Source organism: Zosterops lateralis (assembly GCF_965231275.1).
Source record: "Zosterops lateralis genome assembly, chromosome: 2".
NCBI classification, from domain to species: domain Eukaryota; kingdom Metazoa; phylum Chordata; class Aves; order Passeriformes; family Zosteropidae; genus Zosterops; species Zosterops lateralis.
Window position 1 is genome coordinate 69,210,050 of NC_139763.1, and position 5,041 is coordinate 69,215,090.

Genomic DNA, 5,041 nt, shown 5'->3' on the forward strand with positions numbered 1-5,041 from the left:
TTTTCTAAATACAAATAATGCTTAATCAACATCAGACAGTTAGAGTAGTTTCCCAGCCATCAAAGCAAACATTCACGCTTACAGGTTTGAGGAATTCATGTTAACCTCAAAAATAAAGTCTGCTCCATTGCTTTATAAGAACATATCTATTAATAGGCATGAAAATGAAAAAAGTCACAGGAAAAGGACATCCTTGTATTCAGATTAAGAAGGTTTTTTTGGGTTAAGAGTCTTATTCAGAGTGTGAGAAAGATAAAGCCATCACCCTGTTGGTTACTCTGGGATTTGGATACGTGCTGTGCTGTGTGTACAAGTGCTGATACATGGCCAGAACCGCAAAGAGCCTCATTAGAATTTGCCAAGTGCTGAGGCTTTTATCAGGAAGCGTGCAAAAATCTATCAAGTTAAGTTTATCTGCCTTACCCAAGAGCCTGTGCATTTTGTACGAAGTGGATATTCCCCACAGTAGGGATGCTCTGAACAGCTCAGCTCAGATTTCAAACATTCAGAAAGCAGTGCCCATTGATTGCTATGCTTCAGGCTACTTACACTGCCTCATTGGTGACATATCCTCTTCAATTTCCCTCTCTTTCTCCAGGATAAGGATGTGAATGGAGGTATTAGCAAAAGTAAAACTGTAGAAATTATCATTAACCCTTCCTATACAGAAGAGACAAAAAAAAAAAAAAAAAAAAAAAAAAAAAAAAAAAAAAAAAAAAAAGAAAATACAAGCATGATGTGTTAGTCTCACATAGTTGGATAGACTTTTGGCAACTCATATTATTTTCCTTGACACAATCCTCTTTTCACTTGATTTACCAAATGCTTATATACATGAAAATGAATACCATACGGTGGTAACATAATAGTATGAAAATCAGTGTAAAGCAAGAGGTGAAGTACAGGATTGTACCACAAGGGTGAGACTACTGGAGCTGTCTAGGGAACTAATTCATATTCCCAGAGAACCACAGCTTGATAGGAATGTCAGTACTTCTGTGGCATAAGCAATGACCTGAAATGCTCTTTACCCTTTTAGAACTTAGCTAGGAACTCAAGAACAAATGAACCCTAATCTCATTAGGTTGCATTAAAGACCTTCTCAAATGATGAGAGACAGAAACAGTGCAGAAGCTTAGATTGACCAGCATGTGCTATCATAAGAACCAACTGCTCACATTTAGAGAACGGCAGCTGCAGTAAAACTGGCACAGGCAACTTCCAAACAGATTAGAACAATAGCATGGGCTGGAATGCAGCTCAACCCCCCAAATGGAAAGTGAGAACATATATATAAAGACTCCAGATAAATGACAGAGACCTATTTACTTGGAATGCAACATTTAAGTGTTGCCTGCCTGTACTGGGATGGGTTTTCCTGTTTTCTGTTTCAATTAAAATAGGAAGATTATGTACAAAGAATGCTGCCTCTACTGTCCCAGCAGAGCTCCTGTAGATCTCTGTTTGGGCCTCTGGCAACACAGCAGAAATTTCAAGTACTCAATTGATTCCCATGTTATTTTCTGTGACGCTTGGCCTTCCACAGGGACATTAGCCCATCCTCTAGTTGACTGAGGTCATGTTTTATAATGGTAACATTCCCTGTATAGACACTAATGTCATTCTATCTCTGCTCCCCATGGCAGTATACCAACATTAGGACCGGTTTAACAGATAACTCCTGTTCCCATGTTAAATTCAGTTTCTGAACACCCTTATTAATGCTCTGGTACAGGCCACAGTATCAAATATGAAAATAATTTTTAAAGGCCTGATCAGCTACCATTTTAAAGCATTGCTTGCACTGAAGAAGGTCAGATTGCTCTTTTCTCCAGGTCAGAATATGGGCACGTTTACAGAAGCCCTTAACTGTCACAGTAGCAGCACTTACAGAACTAAACTCCCTGCTTATACTGAAGGGTGAAGAAAAATCCACCAGAGATACCTTTTTGTCACTAAACTCTCCCTTCATTTATCAAAAGTTAAACACCAAAGTAGAGAGACTATTTGGGCAAACTGAGCAACACTCATACTAAATGTGCAAGGCAACGTTAACATTTTGAAAAACATGGTTCAGTCATATTCTGGTAACAAGCTGCAATAGTTGGTGCAATGCAAACCCACAAAGGTTAAGATAGAGCACCCATGCATAAGAACCAAATACCCCACTGAACAATGAGAAAGCAGGAATACTCTTTCTCTCTCCTCTCCCCTTCCCAGCAGTGTTAAGATCACAGACTACATGACCAAGGAGAACATTAACAGGAATTTCACATCAGGCCAGCATTAATGTCCACATGGACATCCAGTAAAGGCTGATGTGACACCCAAAAAGGGCAGTACACTGGTTAACCTCAGTTTGGAAACTCACAAGCTTTCCAACACTAAAAAACACCAGCAGAGGCTACAGTGTTTCCCACCCACCCCTACAAGAAGATTGACTGTCCATATGTAGCCCTTCCTGTTTCTAGTTTAGAAAGAAGAGACACACAGTCTCCACATTGCCAGAAGAAAGAACCAAGACTTTTCAGAATCTTTTCCTAGACTTTAAAAATAAAATTTATCATTTTGTTTTTACAGCCCTTGGTAAATATCCCATTTCTACAGCTCTCGGTAAATCATGGTTTTAAGGATTCCAATCCTGCTGGCTTTATCCAGAGCATCAATCCAGGCAATTTTCTCACTGCCAGGCCTTACCAGGGTGTTAACCTCAGCCAGCTAATGTTGTATCGTTTCTTGATGCCTCTTTGATATTGTATTTCTTGGCTCTCATTGGTGATGAAAAACAAGGGGTTCTTATTCCCATCATAACATTCAAACTTGTCCCTTCACAAAGCAATTCCTAGTGGCAGCGGGCTGTGCTCACAGTCACAGGGTTTCCAGCCTACAGATTTGCTGGCAGCATGCAGCACTGGCCTATCCTTTCAGAACAGCCCTCACCACTGTGTCACTTCCTTGGGCTCAGATTTAGGAACCATCTCTAGCAAGCACCTTACCAATATTACTTCCCTCAGCAGTCCTTATCTTCCCTCTACTCCTCCTCAACACCATTTACAGTTCTATAGTGGGAATGCATAGCAAGTCACTACCAATATGTGCTTCTACTCTAGGCTGAGTAAAAATAAACTTTATTCCTATACTGGGATTCCAGTTCATTGAAGCCATAATTCAACCACCGCACTGCACCATCAGAGATGGTGCCAGCAGAGTAACTTCCAAATTCACTGCTGATCTTTTCCTCCCTTTAGAGAGCAGCTGCAAATCTGGGCAAACAGTCAAATTTCCTTCTTTTTCTATTCAAGGATAAACAATTTAAAATGAAAGAGAAAAAGCAGGAAGAATGTTTGGTATCTACTTTTATCATCTATGGCAATGCTTAAACCACCAAGTATGCTGCATGTCCGTAATTTGCCACAATAGGACTTTCTAAACAACCACTCAAAAGGCTAGGTACCCCACTTCTTGTCAGATGGGGTAACAGCTGACATGCAGGTGAACTATAAATGAAAAGACGATTTTTTCATCTTCAGGTTCTACAGAAGTATTATCCAGGATGCAAGGACTTTGGATGCTCACGAAGGCTGCTTAAGTACTTTAAGCATTTCTGTATCAGGATATTTAAGCAGCGAAATACTTTGATGAAGTCTGTCTCCTCATTCAAAACTGGAAATACATTATCATGAATATTTACCATGTTGAGTAAGGACACGAAACCTCATCAACTCACACACACACATCTATTTGGCCAACCTATCAGCTCATTCTGAAGTTAGAAGCTGCATCCTTAGCTAGTCATGCTGGTCTCATGAATTTTTCAGCGCTGCGTCTCCTCTGAAACAGGCAAGCACTATTTCAAGGGACCAAATCCTCCCCACACACCCTCAAGAGGAGTCAAGATCCCTCTGAGCTGAATGTTACTCTGAAGCAAACAACTCTGAAGCAAAGCTTTATCAGAAATCGCTGAACCACAATATCTAGAAAGGGGTGTTGGGGATGAGGGTGGAAATATCTTGCCTCTTCCATGCAGGGACACTCAGGACAATGAATGCTGTCACCTCTCCCTGCCCTTTGTAACAGCCAGGACCTGAAAGGCAGCCCCTAACATGCAGAGAGTACAGAGTTTTAAGCTGTGTCAGGGGAGTACGAGGCTGGACATTAGTAGGAATTTCTTCACAGAGAGGGGAATTAGATATTGGAATGGGCTGCCCAGGGAGGTGGTGGAGTCACTGTCCCTGGAGATGTTTAACGAAGACTGGATGAGGCACCCAGTGCCATGGCTTGGCTGTCACGGCTCGGCCACAGGTTACACTGGATGACCGCAGAGGTCTTTTCCAACCGGACTGACTCTGTGATGGATGTACTGCTGACAACTGAGACCAGGATCTCTGTACCCGCCAGACCTCCATAGGGAATGCAGAATGTTAAGGCTTCTTCTAGCAGGGATAGGGTCCTGGACAAAAAGCTAGAGCTAGACAGCTAGGAGGCAATAGGAGAGTTATATTATAGTGGATTGTGGCACACGGAGACAAAAGCCCTCTGCAGAGAGCAAGTGATGTGTAGAATTGACAGATTTAGCCTGCCCGCACAGGGTGGGGGACACCTACAACCACGTGACAATAACCTCTAGAGAGGTTTCCCAGTGTATTAAAGCAGAGGCATTGCCCCGGAGAGCGTTTCATCCGCCCTTCTCCCGCACATTCCAGAGGCTCCGGGGCGCCGGCTCCTCCGCCTGTCCCGGCACCGCCCCTCCCCCGGCCCCGCCCCTCCCCGGCACCGCCCCGCGCGGGCCGGCGGCGTCCGCGGTCGCCATGGGAACGGCGCGCGTCACCGCGCCCGGCGCCGCCGATTGGCGGGAATTGTTCGAGAAGGCGGCCGAGGGCGGAAGCGGAAGCCGCACGTGGAGCCGGTGAGTGGCTGCCGCAGTTTCTGGAAACTTCGCCTCATTGTCATATTTAAAGCGGCGGCGGCGGCGCTGGGTCTCCTCCCCGTCCGCCCGCCCGCGCGCGCTACGGTGACCGGCGGGCGCAGCAGCACCGGGAGC